Source organism: Saccopteryx bilineata, chromosome 6 (genome assembly GCF_036850765.1).
Source record: "Saccopteryx bilineata isolate mSacBil1 chromosome 6, mSacBil1_pri_phased_curated, whole genome shotgun sequence".
NCBI lineage: Eukaryota > Metazoa > Chordata > Mammalia > Chiroptera > Emballonuridae > Saccopteryx > Saccopteryx bilineata.
Window position 1 is genome coordinate 197,296,698 of NC_089495.1, and position 25,623 is coordinate 197,322,320.

At 47.0% G+C, this 25,623-nt stretch overlaps 1 protein-coding gene across 13 annotated transcripts in view; it reads left to right on the plus strand.

The window, feature by feature from the left end:
• The window catches only part of PTPRT (protein tyrosine phosphatase receptor type T), a 956,692-nt gene that overhangs the window by 859,613 nt on the left and 71,456 nt on the right, over nt 1-25,623 (plus strand). The gene's annotated exons all lie outside the window — the stretch shown is intronic.

A 25,623-nucleotide genomic window follows, 5' to 3' on the forward strand; every position in this document is an offset into this window, starting at 1 on the left:
GTCCCAGAGAATTCTGTCCAAGGCCATTCACTGAGTCACTAGCAGAACCTGGGCTAGAGTTGGGGGCTGTGACTGCTCTCGTCCTTGTCCTTGGGCCTCCTTCAGGGGAATGAGCTTTGGTCAGTAGTGGTTTGTCTTCTGATAGTTCCTATAGACCCCCAATCTGATTGCTACACAAATGATCCTTTTTCTAATTCAACGGTACCTTTCATCTCCTGGTGATGGGAGGAGCCGAGGTGTTTCTTTAACTTTTCATGGAATGCTGACTACGTGCCGCATGTGCAGGGTTTGTAAAGATAAGTAAGACACGGTGTCCACCCTCAGAGATATTCCTGTCTCCCGAGAGGAGATTTGGAAGTGGATTGGTTTCAATAAATGTGGTAAGTGATAGAGAAAGGTATGCCCAGTGCCCCAGAAACGCTGATCAGAGGCTCAGCAAGTGATTGAGTATGCCTGGGTGAGGCAGTACTAGGCAAGGAAGAGATTTTGATTTGAAAAAGGTACAAGAGGCAGATTGATTGTCTTGGCGGGGGGGGGGAGTGGAGACAGTGGCTTGCAGGTGTGAGGGGCCTGGTGGGCTCAGAGAAGGGGGTTTGGTGTACAAGGTGTACTCTTCAGCTCAAGTGGCCGGAGATGTGGAACCTGCCTATAGGACGGACCATCTGTAGCCCCGTTACAGGAAGGGCGACCTGTTTGGAAATTAGAGTGACCCTAGTGTTCGGTGTCTCTGCATGTTGTTGGAACCTGGCCTCCTACTCTCTTTGGTTTGTGTTGACTCAGCTTTGCAGGGCAGATAAGTAGGGACAGCATTTTATCAGCTGAAGGCCTATACTTGGTGGGCTGTCCCAAGCATTCCTTCTCGATACCCTTCCAAAGGGGACCTCAGCAAAGCCACAAAGCTGAAGTTGCTTGTGACAACTGACGCCAGGCTGGCTGCTGGCTGCTGCCTGCTGGCTCTGTCTTGAGAAGAAAATAGAGTTGTTCTGTATACCTCACAGGTGGTCCTGGATTACAACAGGGCACTTATAAAGTGCTTGCGGAAGTAATCGGAGATAAAGAAGGGATGTTGAAAATGTAAATACTCAGTTGCTAGGTAGCAGAGTAAACCGAGCTTAGAGGCCATTTTTTTTTTCCCCCTGTCAGCTCAAAGTTACAGCCTTGATAAGTTGGAAATATAGATAAAATACTTCCCCGAGCTGACATTCTTGTGAGTAATTACTGGACAGAGCACTTTACACATATCAATTCATTTCATATTCTCAACGGCTCCCCGCGGCAGGTAAGAGAAACGGAGCCTCAGAGAACCTGCGTGCCTTACTTGCTCACAGGCACACGGCTACCAGGAAACCCAGCCTGCCTTTGGACCTGGGTTGATATGGTTGACTTAGCAGCAGCCCGTCCTTCTTGAAACACTTTCTTGGCTTGACGTCTCCTCTCCCGGGTCTTCTCCTTCCTCCCCAGCCACCTCTCACGCCTCCTGATGGATTCCTCCTCTGGTTTCCGAACGCTAACCATGGGCGCACCCCAAGGCTGGGTCCAGAATCTTGTCCGTTCTGTTTATACTCAGCCTAAGTGGGGGGGGGGGTTTAACTTCGCTAATGAGCACAGGAAGGGGCCAGATCGGGAGCCGAAGAGGGGGAGTCTGAGCCAGACAAGTCAGGTTTGAGGTGCTCCTGAGTCATTGAAGGGATGTCCAGCCCAGCAGGCAGTTAAATCCGTGGGCCTGGAGCTCAGCAGTGGAGTCTGGCCTGGAGGTGTGAACGTTCACTGGGTTGTGTGCACCAGAGGATTAAAGACTTTGCCATGAACAGCTGAGATGAAACGCATCACCTGGGGTCACTCAGCAAGTCAGTGGAGAGGCAGGCAGGCCGGCCGTGGAACCAGGATTGACAGGGTAGGGGCGCTTCTGGAAGAGCAGCCAGAGAACGCTGAGGGCAGAGCAGGAGCCTCTGACAGGGGTTGTGTGGATGTGGTCCAAGTGCAGAACCTTCCGGTCAGCCACCTGGACCCTGGGACGGAGCTCAGACTGTGGGACGGAGTTCACGGATGAGGTGAACTCACGACTGTTCACTCAGCCTGGATGATGACAGGGTCCCCGTATGTCATCATACCTTTTGGAGTCAACGTAGACGTTTCAAAGAGCCTGGAGTCTGATTTATACATTAGCGGTTGGAGTGGATCTACGTACCTTAGAAACTCAATAAAAGAGGGAGTCACACGGTTGACTCTGCTGTGAAGATTGTCAAATTCACAAGTATTGACTCCATCCCCCTGCTTGCACCCTATTTTTTTTTTTTTTTTTTTTGTCAGCCAATCTCTTGACGGTTTTATGCCTGGAAATACTTGGACATGTTTGATTTTTTGAAATGACTGTCATTCAGGTAATGTCTCATTGGGCTGGTTTAGTTTTTCTGAGGTTAAAACCCCTTTCATCTTTAGGGACTTTGATCTCCGTTAGATGAAATGCCCTCTGATCCACAGGTGTGGCCGAGGCTCAGACGGGAAGAGTCCTTTTAGACTGGCGGAGTCACTTCTGCTTCTGCTGCGGTGTCGACCCATGGGGTCCTCCACTGAGTCTGCAGCCCGCTGGGCCCCACGGATACACGCATTTACAGAGCGGGTCCCTGGGCATCCTCTTATTAATGTCTCTTCTCATTCTGTCCCGTCACTCTCCTTTCAAACTGGTCCATCCACAGAGGTTTACCTAATAATTCGGTGTCATTATCATGCATTATTTGTAAAATGACTGCTTGCCTCGTCTTCTCTGCAGTGTTAAAACTCAAATCTCACCATGCCACTGCCCAACCAAGAGCCTGTCCCTGGCTCCCCATTGCCCTCCGGATGAAGTTAAAATGTGTTTCATGGCCTCTAAGGCTCAGGATGGTCTGATTCCTGTCTACCTCTTGGGCTACTCTCTGACTTGCTCAATGTAGTCCATTCCTATTGAATTTCTATTCTTTGAAAACACTAGGTATTTTTCCAACATCATGCTTCTACAGTTCTGTTTCCTCTTTCTAGAACATTTTTCCTCTCTATCATTTATTGTTGATCCCCCTAGTTATCCTTCATATCTATGATTAACTGTCACCTTTTGAGGGTTTCCCAGTCTCCCATCGGAGTCGTGACCATGTTTTGTTCTGTCTTCCTAATAGCACTATGTTTTAGTCCCTCCCAGCAGGACTCACAAGTGTCGTGAGTGCACACGTTTACTCACTTAAGACTTTTTCAGTTAAGATCTGCCTTCTTCAGTAGATGGTTAGCTCCAAAGTGCAGAGACCGCTTCTGTTTTGGCCACCACTGTACACCCAGAGGCAAGTATGGTGCTACAAGGGTCCATAAAACCACAAGGTTTTAAAGATGAAAAAAGTCTGCACCTTTCTCTGTTGGACTGGTCAGAGAAGTCCGAGCCAGCGAAGCCCATGACAAGCCCAGACTTCTCTGAATCCACACCCTTCCCGAGGCACCACTGTCAGTGGGTTAATCCAAGATGCTTCCTAAGGACAACAAAGACCTTCATGCCTCTGAGAGCTGCATCTACTGCCGTCCTAGCCTTCCGAAGCAGAGAGCCAAGCCTGCAACCTTCGACCGCCTTGTCCATGACAAAACACACGTCCACCTATATAGGACTCTCCTGAAGCCACTACTTCCAGGATCTCCCCTTGGTGCTGATTCTGACCTTTCTTAGTCCAGGAAGGTCCAGCATTGAGTCCTACCTCTCACTTGCCCATTGCTGGGCTCTGCTATGACTCCGGTCTGGCTACCCTGGACTATGCCAAGACCTCATTTAGGTCAATCACCCTTGCTATGACCTTGATGATTTCCCTACACCCCCCCCCCCCCACACACACACAGGATGTAGTACATTTATTCAGACTTATTACTTGGTCTCTGCTTTGTAAGAAACCCAGTGTACTGTTGTTAGGATGTTAGCTGGCACCATCACTTCTGTCATTGTTTTCTGAGAGCAATGTTGCCATTTCAACTGATCCTAGACATGGTGAGTGTGCAGTCGCCATCGTGAGCCATTTATTTAGCATGATAATTTATTAGTTTGCCCATTGTTTAGCAAATGCATCACATTGCACTTTTTACTTAGCAGAATCACTTAATTAGTGTTTTATTACTGGAATCGACTGTCAATTATGTGGCTAATTCGTTTACTTAGGAAATGAATTTTTTATCTGGGTAAAGCCATTCAAAGTACATTGTTAACTCTTTTGGTGATTAAAGATTATTTGTCAATGGCAATTTATATTATAAGGAAAATTTAGCCATGTCTCTCCCTTTTAAGTATCAGATGTTGGGAAAACATTTGGAGAAACAGAGGGTCATTTGGAACCTTTCATGAGTTAAGGAACTTTCATTATCTGAATGGTTCAGAACACTTAGCAAACCTAAATAAAATTAGCTGGAGGGTTGTGCTTTGGACCTCCTTGGAATAAATTATTATAATTGCATATGTTTATATTGCTGTAATGTCTGTACATGCCGTTTTATGGACGTTGTTTCTTAGAATTCTCGACAAAATGTTGTAGAATGACATTGGGGTTTGTGGTTGGCAGTCTCTAAAATGGCCCAGGTCCTGGCTGGTGACTCAGTGGATAGAGCATCGGCCCAGCATTTGGATGTCCTGGGTTGGATTCCCGGTCAGAGCACACAGGAACAGCAAGCATCTGCTTCTCTCCCCTTTCCTCTTCCCCTTCCCTCCCTCTTCCCCTCTCACAGCCAGTGGCTCAATTGGTTCAAGAGCGGCCCTAGGTGCTGAGGATAGCTCAGCTGGTTGGAGCTGAAAATAGCTCAGTACTTGAGCATTGGCCCCAGATAGGGTTGCCTGGTGGATCCCAGCCGGGGCACATGATGCAGGAGTCTGTCTTACAATCTCCCCTCCTCTCACTTAAATAAATAACTAAATAATAAAACAAACAAATAAATAATAAAATAAAATGACCCAAATAATCCCTGCCTCCTAGTCCACATCCTTGTGTAATTTTGCCCTTGATTGCAGCCTGGATCTAGTCACCGACTTCTAATGACTAGGATGCAACAGTGTGTTGGGATGTGACTTTCAATACCAGACTATAAAAGGACTGTGGCTTTCCTCTTCTCTCACTCTCTCCTTTTCTTGCTCTGTGGGAGGCTCTGTTAGGGGTTACCTATGGAGAAGTCCACTGGGCGAGGAACTGAGAGCATCTCCAGCCAGCAGCCAGCATAGAACCTAAGCCCTTGCTCCGATTACCCATGAGAAATTGGCTCTTCAAATAACTCTCCACCTGAGTGAACTGGGCGTCAGCTCCTCCCTGCCCCACCCCGCCCTCTGCGGAGTCTACAGATTCGGATATATAACCACCCGATTAGCTTGAGGTAAACCTCACAGAAGATCTTGAGCCATTAAAGCAGCGCTCAGGTTTCTGACCCCACAGAAACTGTGAGATAGTAGGTGTTGTTTTTAAGTCGCTAAGTTATAGGGTTTCCCGTGTAGCAGTTAATATGTAGCTTAACAGGTGAGATGTTACAATAATTTACCAAAAGCCTGTTGGTTAATGAGTAGAAGTCAGGATTTAACCTTGGTTCTTCTGATGCATCTCAGTAGGTAGACTCTGAGGGCGGGGTGCCAACTTCTTAAAGCACTGACCTCCCACAGTGCAACAGTTCAGAGTTCAGAGTCTGTTTCTCTCTGACAGCAATCCACCTTCATTACCTTGGCGGGGCGGGGGGAGCCAGGGGGATTCTGGAGAAGCTGGTGAGCAGGCTAGTGGGACCGATTTTGACCATGTTTTCATCAAAAACGGAGTCAGAATTCCTTTTCCTCCCCCCACCCTGCCCCATCCCCCATTGAAGGGTTATAACAGTAGTTTCCGAACTGAAACCGCTAAACCCTCGGGTCCAGGGCCTGGAGCCCAGGAATCTGCATTTCGGCTCTCTGAGTGACTCTTGTGCAACAGCAGGACTTGGGGTCCACTGTGTGAAACACCGAAGGCTGCCGTTCCAGGCATGACCTTCCGTAGCTCCTCCTCTGAGGGTCTGCCCGACGGCACCTGGACGGGAACACCTGTGCTGCCATTCCAGGCATGACCTTCTGTAGCTGCTCCTCTGAGGGTCTGCCGGACGGCACCCGGACGTGAACACCTGTGCTGTTCGTTCTTAGGGGAGGGTTCAGTATCTGTTCTTCCCAGAGCAAAGGACCTCGGCTTTGCTGGCTCGGGATTTCTGGTTTGGTTAGTTTTGAACAATGCTAAGCTTTTCTACCTCCTTTGCTCACTAAGAGCCTCAAGGACAGGGCTTGCTTTTTTATAAGCAACACTAGGGAAGTTGATGAACCAATGGTATTTCTGAACTGCAAGTTCCCTGAAAGACCACCCCCTGCTACCCAAAGTGCAGGTTCGTGTACCACCAGCATCAGCCTCACCTGGGAGCTGATCACAAATGCAAACTCCCAGGCCCCATTCTGGACCCGCTGAATCAGAATCTGCATTTTAAACTATCCCCGGATCATGGGTATTAAAGTTTGAGAAGCATTGGTCTAATCTAACTCCCTTTTTCTTAATAAATCATTTCATTTTTAAATTTTTTGTTTCTTTCAGTTTTATTATGTTTTCCATTTTTATTTTTCATTTATGGTGTTGACCTGGTTACAAGTGTCCCACTCAGTAGAACACCCTCCACACACCACATTGTGCCCCCATGCCCCACACAAAGTCTCTTTCCACCCCATTCTCTCCCCTTTGCCCCCCTTAACCCACTTACACTCCCCGCCTTCCCTCTGGAAAGTGCCACCCTGTTGTCTGCACCTGTGTGTTAGGTAGACATGATTGTGGCGAATCCCTTCACCTTCTTTGATCCTGTTCCCTTCTCCCCTTTCCCTCTGACAGCTGTCTCTCTGTTCCCTGTGACCCTGCCTCTATTTTGTTCCTCAGTTTATTGTGTTGTTTAGATTCCACATATAAGTAAGATTATATGGTATTTGTCGTTCTCTGCCTGACTTATTTCACTTAGCCTAATAATCTCTAATATTTTGTTGAGAATTTCTTGAGAACTTGAGCATCTCTATTTGTCAGGGACATTGACCTATAGTTGTTTTGGGTTTTTTTTGTTTGTTTGTTTGTTTGTTTTTTGTAGTGTCTTTACCTGGTTTTGGAATTAGAATAATACATGTCTTGTAAAAGGAGCTTGGAAGTCTTCCCTCCTCTTGAACTTTTTGGAATGGTTTCAGAAGGATAGGTGTTAGTTCTTCTTTGAATGTTTGGTAAAATTCACCTGTGAAGCCATCGGTCCCGGACTTTTGTTTGCTGGGAGTTTTTTGATAACTGTTTCAATTTCATCTGTTGTAATTGGTCTGTTCCAGTTTTCTAGTTCTTCCAAATTTAGTTTTGGAAGATTGTATGTTTCTAGGAATTTATCCATTTCACCCAGGTTGTCCAGTTTTTTGGCATATCCTTTGTATTTCTGTGAGGTCAGTTGTTACCTCTCCTCTTTCATTTCTAATTTTACTTATTTGAGTCTTCTCTCTCTCTCTCTCTCTCTTTTTCTTGATGGGTCTGGTTAAAGGTTCGTCAATCTTGTTTACCTTTTCAAAGAACCAGCTCTTGGATACGCTGCTTGTGAAGTTGATGGACCCTGTCCTGTTGGTGTCTGTGATGGCCACTGGACATGTTGGTTCTGGGCCTCATAGGAGGGAACCTGGTGCAGACCAGTGTAAGACACTGCCCATGACTGGCCCTCGGCAACCTGTTTGGAACTATAAGCATTCCACAGTTTGTAGCTGCCTCTGCCGGGCTTAGGTCCACATGGGAGGACCAAGCTGCACACGTAGGCTGGGTTTTACCAGCCTGGGGCCTGGGGGCAGGTCTACAGAAGACCCAAGGTTCCCTGAGATCAGCTTCCTGCCGCCTCTGTCTGCTGGCTGCTTGTTGGGCTCTGCCCCTGAGTAAACCCTGGGAGAGTAGAGAGGCTGGGGCTAATCAGGCGTCAGGAAAGGTGGTAGTTTGACTCCCCCCAGAGCCCCAGGTGTCCTGAATTTTCTCTCAGACCTTAGTGGGTGTGGCCTCTGAAACCCAGATACTTAGCCCACAGCCCAGACAGTTTCTACTGATTCTCCCGTGAAGGGAAAGCAGCAGTCAGTCCTCGGGAGAGTGGGGAGCGGGGCAAAGCTCTGGCCTCAACGCCAGACAACCGAGTCACTGTCCCCCGAGTCTGTCCAGCCCTCCAGTTCCTGCCCAAGGCTGCTTCTCAGCAGGGCCCAGTCCCCATAGTGGGGGACAGTTGCTGCTGATGCTGCTGGGAGGGGACGGTCCACCCGAGAAAGATGACGGCCCCAGTGTTGGAGAGTGACGCAGCACCGGGTCTTGGTGGCTGTCCCACCACATCTCTCCCTGGGCCGCGGCCAGCAGTCACACTCTCCTCTCCGACTCCAGTCCTCCCAGCCCTCCCCCGCCGGAGCCCCGGGTAAGTGGCCATGCCCGAGACTGCCTGCGGGGGCCTGTGGGAGGGAGCACGCGTCCCCCAGCCCCCATCTCTGTCCCGCAGGCGGAAACCTCTGCTCCTCTCTCCTCCAGTGCTGTGTGGGCACCGTTCCAGGCTCTGTGCTCTGGGCTGGGCGCCCGGCGGGGGGGTGGGGGGGGGCGGTTGGGACCCGCCTCTTCGCCCAGCAGGGGGATATTTCTGGAACCTCAACCCCTGGGGGCGGGGCCGCCCTTCCCGCATCTCCGCCCTTCCTACTGGTCTTATGGCTTCGTCTGTGATCCTTGGTTCCAGGACGCCTCTTCCTTTAGTCCTGAGATGCTTTTTCAGGATGATTGTTCTTAAGTTTAGTTGTAACTCCAGTTTGGTCCCGGGAGGAGGGCAGCAGAACGGCGGTCTGCCTACCCCATCACCATCTTGAGCCTACCTCCAACTTCCTAATTTTAAAGTGAAAGTAACTGTACATGACAATTTCGTGGCAAAACCAGGTTGAGAGCTGGGGGCCGGGGGTGGGGTGGGGGGGAACTACAGAACTGTTGGGTTCATGCTCTGTTGTCTTTGTGGGGTGTCGTATCCGCAGAATCCACTGAAGTTCACGGGCAGAGTCCGACCTGCAGAAATCAGGCCCGGGCTCCTCACCGCCCAGCGCAATGGCACACTCATTTCCAACAGCTGTTGCACATCTAAATTCCTTCCCACAGACAAGTTGACTCATCCCATTTCCCCCAGACAAGTTTACTCATTCCATTTTCTCTTTCCTTACACATCAACGAAGACAGGCAGAAAGTTGTACAACCTGTCAAAATGAAATTTTTCTGCAGCTATTCTGTATACCGTTGTATTACTATTGTGATGAATAAGAGAGAGAGAGAGAGAGAGAAAGAGAAACCAGACGTACCCATGTTTTCAGTGTGAGACATTATTTAAGGTTTTGTTGTTGCTGTTGTTGATGTTTTTATCACACATTGTGCCATGAGCTGGAAGTCTAGGAGTGCAGTGATTCATACACAACGCAAGATGCTGGGCTGATTGTATGTAGTGTGAGCCTAACTCTGAAGCCCGTGAGAAACTCGAAGTCATGTCCAAGCACAAGCTGGAGTCACGGGGAAGCGACAACCTTCGGTCTGAGAGATGCTCATTGGATCTGGGTGTCACTAAAATCACTAGAACTCCATCTGGGGGAAGGAAGGCGTTTTCAGTAAATGTGGCTTCTCACTTCCTAAACCCACCTAGGCTGATGGAAGTGGGCAGGAAATGAGGATCTTGCTACTCTCCCCGTAGAAATGGGAAGGCATGAGGGATGAGCCTTAGAAACAGGCAGGCTCCACGTCTTATGGGCACGGATTTCGGAGGGGCGGGTACCTCCATTAAACAAACGGGCATTTACCAAGCAGACCCTGAATCTTGGAAATGCAGGATACAGTAAACAGCAGAGACAGGGCAGCTGCCTTCATAGGGCTTACAGTCTAGTGGAGGATACAGAGGTTAAATAATTTCACTGTTAATTCTTCAACCGCTATTGTAAATATGGAGGTAACATATATGTCCAGAAAGCTACATTGTGACTCCTGCAGGTGATATTGTTAGGATGTAACACTGGTACTCTCAGAGGGGGGTGGGGCAGACAGGAATGTTTTCCTTATTATCTGCAAGCGTTCAAAAAAATTAATAGTTCTTTTTCAGTAAAAACACATCCACTCACCATGTAGATTCTACTATTAACATTTTACGACATTTACTTTATCACGTTTTCCCATCTATTCCTCCCCTCGATCCATCTTGATTTTTAATGCGTTGCAAAGGAAATTTCAGACATCAGTACACTTTCCTCGCCCCCAACACTGCGCTACTCCTATTAATAATGCAGACTCGATGTTCTGCTCTTTTTTTCCCTTCGAGGTAAAATTTACATTCAAATAAATGCACACATCTTAAGCTTTCCGTTCTGCGAGTTCAACAGTTGCATACGCTTGTGCAGCCCAAACCCCTAATAATATACGGACAGGCCAGGAAGGTCCCTCGCGCTGTTCCCAGGCAAGCTCTGCCCCCACTCCCGCCAGTCGGCGTGTTCTAATGTTTTTTATTTTCCTGCCTTAGATCAGTTTGTTCTAGAAAGGGAGTGTCTTATGAGCTGAGTTCTGAAGGATTAATTATGAGTCCACTTGGAATTGGAAGGTTGGGGGGGGGGGGTGTTAACCATCCCAGGAGAATAGCGTGCATGTGCAGATCCGTAGGTGGCCAAGAACTGGTTTGGTGACAGCGTAGTGAGCATAGGACAGAGGGACACAATGTGAGGCAGGTTGAGAGGAAGGAGCTAGATGGGTCATCGCCTTGGCTCCATATTAAAGATTAGGAACTCGGCCAAAGGGCAGTGGGCAGCCAACAAACAGCTTCAGCGAGGAGGTGGCATGCTTAGCTTTGAACTTGTAAAAATTTCTCATGCCTCACTGTGGAGAACAGAACATGGAGAAGCAAAGGGGGCTGCAGGGGGTGTGGAGGTGCTGTTTCAGCTGTCATGGGGAAAGGGAGGGGTAGCATGTGTGAGGAGGGCCCCGGCCATGGAGAGAAGGGACCATCTCTTCTTCCTCTGTTTTGATTTCCAGTGTGTGGCACTTCTAACAATGATCTATATATATACCACAGTGTTTATTTTTCCCCTTTCTGTCTTCATCTTTCAGAGATACCAGCCACTAAACCTTGGTGCAAACAATGGTTCAAAGAGGTTTAAGTCACTCGCCCAGAGTCACACTGCCAGGAAGTGGTGGTGTCAGATTTTTCACTGAAGTCGATTTAAGTTTAGAGTGATGCCTTTTTGACCACTTCCCTGTCTTCAGGGAAATATGGGAGTCTCTCTGTCTTTCTCATTAGAGTTATTCCTTCCCTCAGCCACTCCAGAATGTTGGAGAGGGAAGACTGCCCCAGGCGCTAGCAGTCCCAGCCAACTTGAGTTTACTTTGAGAATAAGATCATCTGTAGCCCTGGTTCTCTTTTAAAGGATGACTTGGGGCTGGGGGCAGGTGAGCCAACCAATTGGCTCTACCAGTCCCATTTTATTTGTCTTTATTTGCTCGGGTTGCAGCCCTGCCCCGCCCGGCCCCGCCCCCCCCCCCCCCCCCCCCCGCTCCGCACGCAGACGTGGCCTGCGGGCGCCACCTTCAGGTCATCCTGCTCGCGGGCTCCGCGGGTCCCTTCCTGTGCGACTCAGACCAGACCCTTCCTCCTACAGCCTCAGCCTTCCTCTCTGCACCACTTCCCTCCCAGAAGCCCCGCCCCCTGGCACCGTGTCACTCTCCTTCACGCTTATACAATGACCAGAACTTCATAGTTTCCTTTTCTTTATTATTTCTGCATCAAGTAACTTATTGGCCAAGACATGTTCTTCTAAAGTTCTTCTGAATGTTCCATGTATATCGACGCACACAGCCATACCCGGAACTTTTACTATGAGTATTTAACAACCTTCCTATAATATCAGTCTTTCCAACACAGAGCAGCCCCACGGTTTCCTCTTGAATCTACTTCACTCTCCACTGATAAGTAGTGCACTCCCTGGGAACCCGTTCCTCCCCAGCCAGTGTTGGTGCCATACTTGCTCATTAGTTTGCAAAATTGTGTCGACCCCTATCTCACTGCCTGGGTGTGGATGGAGCATTTTTCTACTCGTGAAATTTCAGGTGTGTGCCGCTCTGATCGTACGCATGTGTGCCTGATGGTACAAATGAATGGCAAATGTGCGGCAATTAAAACACTCGTCTTAGGTGTTGCAAGAAAGGGCTGTGTTTCCAGTGAGCTATCAATAGATAGACCACGTTAAAAGCCCAGAATTCTACCTCATTTTCTTTGTGGCTCAACGGTCTGTTTCCAGGATCTCACGCCAGGCCCTCAGCTTTCCGCACGGCCTTCCGGCTTTGATCTCTAAGCAGTTGAGGCCCACGTGCATCCCGTTGCTGCTGCAGGCCCATTGCTTCTGGCACACCCAGCGAGCCTCACTTGTGTGTGTTTCAGTTGAACCAGGTTTGTAAAACCTATGCCACCACGTGGGAACACTAGTATCAGCACTTTTGCTGTCTTGTTTTCCCACTGCTTTTCGTAAAATTTTTTTGGGGGGGACCCTGCCCCCCCCCCAAAATGATGGTCTTCATAGGTTGTTTTTAAGAATAAAATTCTTTCTTCAAAAACAATCATACCTGGAAGTCGATTTTATAAAACTATTTAGCTTTAGTTGGAGCAGAGGCGAGGGAAAACCCATGTATTTTTTCAGCACACACACACATACATACACGCACATGTGCACATGCATACCCTCACATGTGTGTGCACAAAACCCCTCATGGGAATCCAGTTCTCTGTCCACAGAAGAGACCAAACCGAGGTCTCCCTTCCTAACCCAGTCTCAGCTCTTGGGACACAAAGTCCACAGACTAGTAATTTGCTTACTCCTTTCCCCTCTAGACCACTGCAGTGAACCTTTCAGTTACCTAAAATGACAATAACCACCCAATCACTAGTCACCTAAGACTGATGGCTCTTAACTAGCAGGATGTGAGTCGCAGAGCAAAGCCATTACATGAATGGCACACTCTAACACTGAGCAGTGCACAACTTGAACGGCCACACGTGGTACCGTGTGGAGCATCCTGGATGCACCCTGGATCCTAGGAACATCAGCAGGAGATGGGGCTCCAGTGTGTGGGGCTCTGGCGGACAGACTTCGGGGTTAAACTGAGAGTTGTTTGTTTGCATTATTGCCACAGTCACCCAGGGCCCCGTAATCAGCCCTCAGGCTAGAGCAGTGGTTCTCAAAGTGTGCGCCAGGGCACACTGGTGCACCCTAGGAGATTTCCAGGTGTAGCCTATGGTATTCCAGAGAAATATGTGCCTGTTGGAGACCAAAAAACCAACAGGGTTTTTGGAGTTTAGATTTTTGGGGGGACACAGGTGTGAGGAATTGGCTATAGCTGACAGTCTGCCCAACCTCCCACCTCACTTGCCTGATTAGGTTGCCAAATGCTGTTAAGCTGTGTTGCTGGATTGTTTACACTACCCCCCATGTTCCCTGGAAAGACTGGAGGCAAGTTTCTTCTATCCTTTGTTTGGTGTAAAATTAAGATGATGTGTATCATGGGAGGTTTCTGCACTCAACACAATTAAGAGTAAAAAGAGAGGATTTCTTCAATGTATTGACGAGGAAATGAGAGTTTGCCTTTCAAATATATGCCCAAACATTGAAGAAATCGCTAGGACACATCAGGCTCACATTTCTCATAAACACAAAAATGAAAAAACTTTATCACATTCGCTCTGGGACCTGCCGAATTTACTAAATCTTACTAAGACTGTATCTATATATATATAAAAAGATAAATTTTTTGTCATTCTTTTATTTTTTAACCCCTCTTTTTTACAAATTCTAAAAAGCATAACTCAAAACATGTAACATAAAAATGTTTTTTAATGTCAGAATAAGTTTAATTTTGTTGTATTTGTTTCATTTAATTACCATAAAAGCACGCTTGGACTTTATATTTTTTTCTTTCATATTTGACTTAATTATTACAGCATATTTCTCAGAAATCTGTATATAATGCACCTACAATTATTTGTAGGATTTTAAATACACCCCGACTTCAAAAAGTTTGAGAACCACTGGGCTAGAGACAAGAGAGAAATGCAAAGGCTAGTAGTGTTCTCTTGCATGAAGGATCCTTGTGCTTGAAACTACTCCTGCATTTTAGCTGTGGTGGTGGTCACAGGACTCTACGTAGGTGATTAAACTACATAAGAGTAAACGCACACATGCGCACAAGTGCACATATAGTTGTTGAGATCTGAATACGGTCAGTGGAGCGCATTGATGTCAATTTCCTGATTGTGGCATTGGACTTCAAGTTATGCAAGATGATAGATAACACGAGATAAAGGGTAGATAGGACCTCTCTTTGTTATTGCTCATGCCTGTGAATCCATAATTATCTCAAAAAAAGACCTTGTTATTTTTTCTGTTTGTTTGTTTTAAAAAGCCAGTATTCAGATGGGCTGAACTGATCTGTAACTTCTGACTCCGGCCACCTTTATTAGAGTCACCAGATGTTCTCATGGTCATTCATTCACTCACCCGCCAATCTATGCATGTGACAAAGGTGTTCTGACAGGTTGCTAGCAATTGTGAAGTGGTTTATTTGTGTCTTTTTTTTCTTTCTTTCTTTCTCATTTTTGGCAGAGGGTTCTCTGATTTATTGGTGTTCTCAAAGGGAAGAGCCAGCTTTTACTTTGCTTCGGCTTTGTTATTGTAGCTTTTTAACTTCTATTGTGTTCCATCAACATCTGTTCCTATGTGTGCTTACTCTCAGCGTGCGATGGCAGGATTCTTCATCTCTACAAGTTAAATTTGTGTTTTTCACATCCGCCCATCCCTTTGCCATGATGTGTTGTGCTCGCTGCGCTTCATCGGCCTTCCGTTTTCTCTTCCATCCATCAAAATGTATTTATTTTGCAGTCCCGTTGATTGTTTTATTATTTTCAATTCCTGGGAGGCATATTTCTCTGTGTCACTCTTCCCTCATGGGACAAGCTTCTTCACATGGCTTGTCATTCTTTATATATTTTATTTTTCCACTCTGAGTTCATCTCTAGTGTTGGCAGTTTGGGTTTTGGGGGGGGGATTAATATGTCTTGGATTATGAAAACATAACTCTAGAGGGTGGTTTTTTTCATTTACTTGTCAGAACAGGAAGGCTCTGTGGTGGGACCCAGGGTCTGCAGATGGGTCGCTGAGCCTGCAGTGTCTCTCTCCCACCGGCGGCATGAATGTGGACCCCGACCCACAGGCGGGAAAGGTCCCGGGTTTCTTTGCTTCTATTTGAAAGCTATACACCCTTTTTTTCTTTTTTTTCCTACTAATTGATAGCTCTAACTTAAACACACCACACACAGAGATTTGTACATGCATGCTTGAAATTAAGATCCTTTAATTAAGGACAAGATTAATAGATGTTAACTGTCCATCATAAAAAGTGAAAATAGACTTCAGTTTTTGGTTTTTGGTTTTTTTTTTTTAGTTTTTCAATTACAGTTGACACCTAATATTATATTAGTTTCAGGTGTACAGCATAATGATTAGAATTTATATAAATTGCAAAATGATCACCTCCGTAAGTCTAGTCCCCACCTGACACCACGGACAGTTATTACAATATTATTAACTGTATTCCCTGTGCTTTATTTTACATCCTCAGCACTGATTTTATAATAATTTGCACATCTTAACCCTTTCCTCTTTTTCACCCATCTCCCAACTCCTCTCCCCTCTGACAACCAGAAGTTGACATACTTTTATTTTTAGTGATGATCAGTCACCCACTCCCTGGTTTTTGTTGGTAAAATCTCATATCTAGCCTAGAATGTTTAGAGTATATAGTTCCTCGTTAAGAATTCATATATATATATATATATATATATATATATATATATATATATATATTCTGTTTTTATTTCTTTTTTTTTAAGCGAAAGAGAGACAGGGACAGACAGGAAGGGAGAGAGATAAGAAGCATCAACTCATAGTTGTGGCACCTTAGTTGTTCATTGATTGTTCTCATGCGTTCCTTGATGGGGGTGGGGTCACTTAGCCAGCGACCCCATGCTCAAGCTGGTGAGCCCAGGCTCAAGCGGGTGACCCCAGGGTTTCAAACCTTGGGTCCTCAGCATCCCAGGTCAATGCTCTAGCAACTGCACCACTACCTGGTCAGGATTAACAATTCAATTCTTTTACACAATGGTTACCTCCAGTCTTGTGGGAGGGTGTTTTTTCTTTTTCTCCTTCTCTACCTCCCCAGCCTCTGGAAAACAATCAGAGCCAGTATAATTTCCGAATTTCTCTGTAACAGAGAATGTCTTTCTGTGACCTCAATAATGAAAAACTTATATCAGAGTATTAGTTTGGGGTCATAGCATTTTCCCTCAAAAATGTTCTGCCATTGTTTTCTGGGATTTAAATTTGGGAAACGGAAAATATGATTATCATTGTTTCTTTTCTTTTATATCTAATAATTTTTTCCAGCCTAGATGTTTATCAGAGTGTTTCTACATCAATAATATTTAAACAATTGTATCACGAGACCTGTTCTATTTTTAAGTTGTACAGGGAGAACTCTTTATTGGAGAATTATTCAATAGGTTTTCATTGTGCCAAAGAGCTGTTGGTTTTTTTTACATTGTATCTTTTATTATTTGTTCTGTTCCTCTTATTGGGTTCTCTTCTTTAGTAGCACCAATTATCTGGCTTTTATATGTCTGTTTTCTCTGAAAATGTCTTCTTGGTTGGTGCCTTCGCATATGAACACACATGAGCAGATGACAGATACAGAGGAAGTGGAAGTCTTATTGTTATAACCTTGCATTCTATTCTCACTGCGAGGATCTCAGATTAATTCTCCTTGAGTTTCTGCCTGTTGCTTATTTTCATTATAGATTCCAGCGTCCAGTTTAATTCGGCTACTGCACCTGGGTTTTCTCCCAGTCTTCCCTTGCCTCACCCAGCGAAGGTTTTTCTGGTTGCTTCATTACTTGATTTCATATTTTGAATACTCTGTTGTCTTGTTATTTCATCTTTCAGTTCCTTGATTTTTTCACCCTCTCTAAAGCGCATTTCTCGTTTCTGTTGTGTGGTAAGAGGCCAGTAACAGAAAAGAACAAATCCAATTTGCTTAAACAACGAGTTCATGTATTATCTCACAGAATCGTAAGCCAAGAGTTAGAGTGGAGTCCAAGGTTGGCTGAATGAGGTGCCCAAGAATGTTATTAAGGACTCAAATTCCTTGAAGCTGTCCAGTGGCCATCTCACGTGGGCATTGTCCTCAGCCTTGCCTCATAGATGCAAGGTTGTCTTAGCAGTTGCCGGTATCACACCCACATATGGTAATGCCCAGTGGCTGAGAAGGGACACTGGAATATTTCTCTTACAAGTAAGAATACCTTTTCCTACAATCTCTTTAATATACTGCTCACAAGAATTAGGGGATATTTCAAAATGAATATGAAATGATAAAAAAAAAGCATTTGACTTTTTTTATTAAACAAGAACGTCAGAAAAGCAAATGACAAGTCAAAAAAGTTGTTTGATTATGTGAATGAGATGCAAAACCAACTTTTATTTCATTGGTAAAAATGTACTTTACAAAAGGCTGAAAGTCCCGGAGTATCTGCACGGTCCCTGGTCCCCTCATTTTTGTGAGCAGTAGAACTAACTATCTCATTGAAAAATTTTTGAAAAATTGTCAAAGGGGATAGGAACCCCCAATTGGCTTAAGGAAATCAGGATTTGCCCCTAGATGTAGGACTCGGGCCACCCTCCTGAGTCACATGGGGAACAGGTGGGCACCCAAGCTAAGCTGAGGGCTCTGCCCGTGCAGGAAGAAGGTAGCAGGTGGTGGTTGGGTCAACAGCCAACACTGACTGCTTTTTCTCTTTTGAAAATTATATTTTCCTCAGCATCCCAGAGTATCCTTTTCCTTATTTTTCAACGTGGTGGATTTTGCTAAGACCCATGTTGTTTTGTTTTTGTTTACCGCCCTTTAAAAGAGGGGGCTCTAGCTCTCCAGGACTGGTGCTGGCCATCAACAGAGCAGGCAGAGAGACGCTCATTGTTGCCCTCGCCGTCCACCCAACGGGAATCCTTCTCTTGTGGCTTAAGCTGAGGCACGCGGGTTTTCCTAACTCACTTCATTGAGTGTGAGCCCAGCTCACACCATCCTGGCTCCAGATGTGAGTGCTGCAGAGGGAGGGGTTCATGCTCTCCTCACAAAGAGGATTGACTTCTTTTTTTTTTTTTTAATTTTTTTTTTTTTTTCTGAAGCTGGAAATGGGGAGAGACAGTCAGACAGACTCCCGCATGCGCCCGACCGGATCCACCCGGCACGCCCACCAGGGGGCGACACTCTGCCCACCAGGGGGTGATAATCTGCCCATCCTGGGCGTCGCCATGTTGCGACCAGAGCCACTCTAGTGCCTGAGGCAGAGGCCACAGAGCCATCCCCAGCGCCCGGGCCATCTTTGCTCCAATGGAGCCTTGGCTGCGGGAGGGGAAGAGAGAGACAGAGAGGAAAGCGCGGCGGAGGGGTGGAGAAGCAAATGGGCGCTTCTCCTGTGTGCCCTGGCCGGGAATCGAACCCGGGTCCTCCACACGCTAGGCCGACGCTCTACCGCTGAGCCAACCGGCCAGGGCTGGATTGACTTCTTTACCGGAAGGAGTCAGTGGGTCCAGAAAGTCACCTTCCCCGGGACTCTTCCCGTCGCAGATTTTTCCTCATACTGAATCTGCTTTCTGGGGCACAAGGGTCTTTATCCACCACCTTTTGTCTTTGCCGTGTCAGAGATCCCAGAGAACGGGACTGAGAGGAGAAAGGGCTTGGAGATGCCCACCCCACCCCACCCCCACCCCGCATCTGGTTGTCAGGGCCTTTGACTCTGAGCCCAGGAAAGAAAATAGAAAAAGGAGTGAACCTTTTCTTTCCCACCCTTCCGGCCCCTGTCCTCTTGAGTAACAAAATATAGTAGCGTCAATTGCCAATGACGTAAAGTCCATTTCAACTTTGCCAAAATGGTGGTACGGTGGGGTGGCATTGTACTCACTATTCCTTTTACAAGTTCAACCCTTTGCATCTGGTCAGACTTCAGAAATAGAAGGTTATCTCCATCGGCCATTGCATTGAGTGAGAGTACAGCCCCTAGTGGGTATGAGATGGGGGGTGGGGTGTGAATCTGACGTTTCTCAGGGGCCACAAATCTATGCGCCTATCCTAACTTAAGTCTAGAATTCAGAAATATAGAACAGATTTTTCTGACAACATGGCACCTGAACACAAGCCAACTTCTGTAGCAGACGCTTCACCGAGGAAGTTGCGGTCTCTCCCAACTCTAGAAGGGAAGTTGCCAGTGTTGAATCGGGTGCAAGATGACTTCATTCAATTTCAGAGATTTTTTTTTTTCCCCCAGAAATTTTTGACACAATGAAGTCTTCGTCACTATGCACATATCAAGTGTGGTACTGATAGAATTAATGGGTATTCCTCCTACATTCTGACACGAAGTTAGTTGACAGACATAGGTTCCAAGGCTGTTACTAGTTTATTTTATTGAGGTTTTATTGGTATTTGGTTTGTAGGGGGCAGGAGGTGAGACATTGTCTGCTAGCCGGATACCATCTTGAAGCTTCTTCCAATGGAATCCCTATTTAATCCTTGCAACAACCTCCTAATCATCATCTTATTATCTTATCATCACCATCATTAGCATCATCACCATCTCTGCTGCCAATTACAAATAAAGGTCTTAGGCTCAAAGTAACTTATCTGAAGTCCCATCACGAGAAGGATGTGATGTTCGTATTTGAATCCATGCTTTGCCTTTGGATTTGGTGCTTAGACCCTGATGCCTGCTGTTGTCACAGCCCCCGCGGTGTTTGTCCTGATCACACCTCCACTCTGAGCAGGTGGCCAGCCTCCTCCCCACCTCCACCCTCCTCCCCACCTCCACCCTCCTCCCCACCTCCACCCTCCTCCCCACCTCCACCCTCCTCTCCGCTCTCAGACTCTTCCCTCTTAGTGAGCAGTCTCCGATATTTACCCACCCACTCCTCCTGTGAGAGATCAAGTAAGCAATCCGTACTGGTACCAGAAACTACAGGAATTCGACTGTCTAGTAAAGGAGTCTTGTCTTGATTCTGTGCAGGCTTTAGGTAAGAACGACTTGATCACAGCTGTGTGAAAAGAACTATGGAAACAGAAGAGCCGTTAGGCATCCGATGCAATAGTCCTGTCATGGGGAACTGAACTCAGGCAGCAGCAGCAGGAATGGAGAAGAATAAAGGGCATTGGAGTGTCATTAAGGAAAGAGGAGAGAAGCCCTAAGACTCCCCAGATGTCCTTGCCCGTCTGTATGTGATCATGTGCCCAACAGGACATCTTGTACCATATCAGAGCAACTATTGTTTTTCCCCTGCTTCCCAGATACCAGGCATTGTACAAGCATTAGCATGCATTATCTCTGAATCTTCACTGCACTCCTTTTCCTATATTATATATAATACAGGGGTCGGGAACCTATGGCTTGCGAGCCAGATGTGGCTCTTTTGATGGCTGCATCTGGCTCGCAGACAAATCTTTAATAAAAAATAATAATAACGTTAAAAATATAAAACATTCTCATGTATTACAATCCATTTATTTCCTACCACTCATGTTCATGGTTGCAGGTGGCTGGAGCCAATCACAGCTGTCCTTTGGGACAACACAAATTTTTGTTGGATAATGTGTAAGGTACATGGGTCGTTGTATGGCTTTCACAGAATTACATTTTAAAATATGTGGCATTCATGGCTCTCTCAGCCAAAAAGGTTCCTGACCCCTGATATGATAGTGTGTGTGTGTGTGTATATATATATATATATATATGATGTGTTTTTAAGTGAAAGGAGGGGAGATATTGAGACAAACTCCTGCATGCACCCTGGTCAGGATCCACTCAGCAAATCCACCTGAGGCCAATGCTCAAGTACAGAGCTATTTTTAGCACCTGAGGCTGACACACTCAGACCAACAGAGCTATTTTTAGCACCTGAGGTTGACACACTCAGACCAACAGAGCTATCCTCAGTGCCCAGGGCCATACTCAAACCAATCGAGCCACTGGCTGTGGGGGAGGGAGAGAAGTGAGAAAGGGAGGGGAAGAAAAGCAGATGGTCACTTTTCCTGTGTGCCCTGACTGGGGATCAAGCATCAGCTCTATCCACTGAGCCACTGGCCAGAGCCCTTTCCCCATATTATAGATGAAGAAACTGAGGCTGAGAAATATTAGTTGACCAAGGTAACACAGCCCATAACTGGTTGATTAAGGGTACCAACCCCATTCTTTCTGGTCCTGGGACTCAGACTCACACATTTCTCAAAATGTGGACTGTGCTCCTCCCATGGAACATGGCTAGGCCTTTTCTTAAACAGTTATGTACATTTTAGTGAGCATTAAATCGAAACTAGCATATCACACCCATAACTTTGTTTCACTATCATTCATAATGAGATAAAGGAAAAAATGGTTGAGCCTGACCAGGCGGTGCTGCAGTGGATAGAGCATGTCAGACTGGGACTTGGAGGACCCAGGTTCGAAACCCCGAGGTCGCCAACTTGAGTGCAGGCTCATCTGGTTTGAGCAAAGGCTCACCAGCTTTAGCCAAGGTCACTGGCTTGAGCAAGGGGTCACTCTGTCTGCTGTAGCCTCCCGGTCAAGGCCCATATGAGAAAGCAATCAATGAACAACTAAGGAACCGCAACAAAGAATTAATGCTTCTCATCTCTCTCCCTTGTCTGTCTGAACCTATCTGTCCCTCTCTCTGTCTCTCTCTCTCTCTCTGTCCCTGTCACAAGAAAAGAAAAGAAAAAATGGTTGAAAGTTGATTTCAAGAAAAAAAATTGGCCTGACCTGTGGTGGCGCAGTGGATAAAGCGTCAACCTGGAAATGCTGAGGTCGCCGGTTCGAAACCCTGGGCTTGCCTGGTCAAGGCACATATGGGAGTTGATGCTTCCAGCTCCTCCCCCTGTCTCTGTCTCCTCTCTGTCTCTCCTCTCTAAAATGAATAAATAAAAAAAAATTTAGAAAAAAAGAAAAAAAGAAAAAAAATTGAAGACATCATTGTATAGATCTGTACAATTCAATACAGTAGCCACTGGCCACATATGACAATTTAAACTTAAACTTAACTGAAATTAAGTGAAAAGTAAAAATTCACTTCCTCAGTCTACATTTTGAATGTTCAATAGCCACATGTGGCTAGTGGCTACCCTACTAATGCAGATATAGAACACTGTCAGTTGTATCAAGTTCTGTCTATGGTCAGTGCTCTGCTAAAGATTTTTACTAACTAAATCAGTGTCTTTGTAGAGCCACATGTGGATGTTTACATTTAAATTAACGAAAATGAAACAAAATTTAAAATTCAGTTCCTCAGTCACACTCGCCATATTTCACATGCTCAGTGGCCACATGTGGTTGGGAGCTACCTTGTTACACAGCCCAGATACACACCATGTCCATCATCATGGAAAGTTCTATTGGACAGAGGTGCTACCGGTGGTTCATAGTATGGCCACGCCCACAGCGGTGGGGCGTGACTGCCTAAAGCTTGGGGAGCGTTTCCGTGGATCCTGACTCCGAAGCTCGTCATCCCTCCCCTTCATCTCCGAGAGGCGAGGCCCGTCCCTTCCCACCTTTGTTAGACTTGTTTATGCACACCTTATCTCTTCTCTTCTCCTGCCGGGGCTGTGGTGTGCTTATCTCCCTCCAAACACACTTTCCTCCACCCTCCTGGATGTACGCAGTATCTTAACACCGTGCTCTGTACAATATAGGTATTCAGCAAATATTTGTTAACCACTTGGAGTGGCAGTTCCTAGCGGGTAATCGGAAAGGTGTGGCTGAAGTCTGTGGGAGGTCTCTAGCGGCTGGTGGCAGCGGATAAAAACAGGGAGAGAAGGTCAAAGCCAGATTCCCGAGGGAGAAGGAAGGAGGGAATCAGAGGGACAGTGGTGACCCGAGATCTCATACATACATGTCGCCAAAATCCCTTTGCCCGCCCCGCCAGCCCCTCACAGACGCGACGGGACTTATTTCCGGGGAATTCACAGACTTGGGCGCCGGCTGAAGAAAAGCGCAAAAGAAACCCAAAACGTTATTACGTGCCCAATAATAAACATGCAGGACCCAGACATGAGAAGTTGAAATGGCATGTAAGGGGGAGGGTCTGGTGAGGAGAGAAAATGAGAAATGCTCTCTCCCTGGGCCAGCTGGTTTGAGTTACATTTTATGAGCAGCATGCGCGCACGGTTCCGGCACCCTTGTTGAATTAGCAACAAAACCGCACATTAGTTTTAGGGCTCCCTCTCGAATAGGAACATCATAACGCTCTTTAATTGGGGCTGATAAAAAACGTAGCATTACTTGTAGGTTCCTGAGAGAAGTGAGTTGTGAAATTGGGTTTTCATTAAACCTAATGATGGAAAATTAAGTATAGTGCGTCGAGTGAAATGGGCTGTGATGAAAGGCAGCGCTTCTACATTATCGGAGGTTAATAAGGGAATAGGTGAGGTAAGGTACATTGAGGGGGGAAAAAAAAAAGAGTCCGACTAGTTGAATTAATAAACCTTGGAAATCCCTCGGTTCCAAGTCTTTATGGCCTCATTAGCACCAGCATTGACATTGTTACAAATGTCACAGTGGTACAAGTTGCTCGATTTCAGATGCATTTATTTTTCCATTCCACTGTTGGTTTTGCTGACACCAAGTTTACAGTCTGTCTAGCCATGTGTTGAGGGAAAATATCCATATTGGTCGCTCTTTGGTTTTGGAAACATTTGTCAGCTCACAAAAATTGCCAGGTGCCCATCCCTAAGAAGCCTGTCTCTGCCAGGCAGTCTGTGCCTCGAGTCCTTGGGGAGGCCCTGGGTCTCTGAAGACATCTGTGCCCGTAGGTGACGGTGGCTGAGGTGGGAGGCGCTCACAGGGCTCCAGCGCCTCCTCTCCTGGGAATGGTGCAGGGCAGGCTCTAGAAGTAAATGCCAGTACTCCTTTCTCCTCCATCCCCCACCACCACCCCCCGCCCCACTGTCCTACACAGGAGTGATGTTCACAGGAGGGTTGCCTCCTGCCCACAGAGACTGCCATGACAGCATGATGCCTACAAGAAAGTGTGTGAGTCTTTAAGGAAAGGGGATCTTCTTAAAACCCTTCAAGGGCTTCCCGCTGGCGTGAAGATGCTCGCACATTCACGGCCTCTCTAGACCCACCTCTCACCGTCTCTTACAGTTTTGCCCTCTTCCCATTTCCATCCACGGCCTTCATTCCCTCTCACCTAGAAGTGCTGGGCTTCTGCAGCTCCTGTTCTTGTCTGTCTTTCTGCTAGATCGCCAAGCTTGAGGGTGGAATCTGCATTGTTCTGGGCACTGCCAGTGCCACCCAGAGTCCCTGGCATAGAGTGAGTTCCCAGCAAATCTAACTCCCGATCACCAGGGTGCGATGGAGAAGGGGAGCAGCCGCCTGAATCTGCTGAGCGCTACATTTAAGCAATGCCCGTGAGCGCGTGGTCCCTACGACCTCACATCCCAGGGAAAACGTAACCCGTGATCTTAACGTGCAGTCGGGAAGGTTGTGCGAACGACCTCTTCTTCCTTGAGCATAATGAAGCTTTCAACTCTTTCTCTCCCTATCAGCCGCTCCTCCTGAGGGGGAGCAGTTTTTCTCATGCTGCACGTAGGGGAGAGCTCACTTTCACACACAGGATCAATGTCTGATGGAGTCTTGTGACGTGAGAGAAAACCAAGCTGGAGGAAACATGGATTTTGAAAAGACAGGTTGCGGAAAATCAGGAAGATCCGTTCAGCCTCCCTGGGAGTGGGGACGGCGTAGGGCTAGGGTCCCGCTGGCGTGAGACGCAGCAAATCCGACATCCTCGTCTCGTGCGTGTCTCACCCGGCGGGTCCAGGGCGTAGACTGGCCGTGCCTTTGGGAAGAGGCTGGGCAGAGCAATCCCAGAGGTTCTGGAGAAGATAACCCGGTCCAGAAGGACCAGCAGGGAATGCCGAGCAGGGAGGTGGTCGTGCAGGAACGTGGCTTTACTGTCCCAAGGGGAATGGGGACCTCAAGTCCAACCTCAGCAGCCACCTGTCTCCAGGGTGGCCAAGCTAAGAGAGGACAGACAGTCAGAGCAACTCAGTGGCTTTCAAGATTGTTCTCAGGAGAAAACAGAGCTTTTCTTAAGGAGGGATGTTATGAAGGACGTGAGCCGTGGGACCCAGGCCTGGGAGAAGTAACTGGCAGAACTGAAGGAGAGCAGTTCGGGCTTCCCGAGCTGCCCAGCAGGCTCAGCAGCCCTCCTGGATCAAGCATGTTACGTGGTGGAGGGGGGGCTAGAAAGGAGGCAGAAGGTGGCCGCTGCTGTGGGGGGGGGGGCGCTGAGAGTCCAGGGACCCTGCTGCGACTGGGGCTCCAGTTCCTTCCTGCCAGGGCACAACCCAAACGGTACAAACCGGGAGGGACACCGGGTCACAGGGACTCAGGCTAATGGACCAGACGCACACGCGCAGCCCTGATCTCCAGCGCCTGAGGCTGTCCTCGCCTGCC